Genomic DNA, 593 nt, shown 5'->3' with positions numbered 1-593 from the left:
GTCTATTTAAATTCGGTAAATATTCTTTTAATTCAATGCCTGTTTCAGAGGCAGAGGTTATTTTCTATTAATTATTGGATCATAAAATACTTAAAGATACCAAGTGAAAATGAGAACCAAATAACAATACAAGAAAGCAATTAATATTTCATTAATCGTCCGATCAAAATTAATTTTCAACAAGTTCCAGTCATTCTCACTCGATATTTTTAAGCCAAGTCAACCGATCGTATAAATTACAAATAGATTCAACGTTGTGTATAAGTTACTTTGAATTCCATATTTATAAATTCGATTTCTCCTACATGATCGTTCTCACCTTCATTCTGACAATTCGCATTATCGTAATCGTATTATCAGTAATCGTATATACATTTGTTTATCTTACTACTTGATAATAAAGCTAGAGATTAAATATTATACACAAGAAAACAGTCTAAAGGGACAAGGTAAAACAATTATATAAAATTCAACAAGAGTAAAATTACCCCGAAAGCAAAAACAAACAGCCAAGAGAAATGAAAATTTCCAAACTTAGGAGATTCTTTTTTCTTCTTCCCTTTCTTTTTTCTTAACTTAAGTGCTAAATTAAA

Source organism: Belonocnema kinseyi, chromosome 4 (assembly GCF_010883055.1).
Source record: "Belonocnema kinseyi isolate 2016_QV_RU_SX_M_011 chromosome 4, B_treatae_v1, whole genome shotgun sequence".
Classification (NCBI taxonomy): Eukaryota; Metazoa; Arthropoda; class Insecta; order Hymenoptera; family Cynipidae; genus Belonocnema; species Belonocnema kinseyi.
This window is presented reverse-complemented; position numbering follows the sequence as displayed.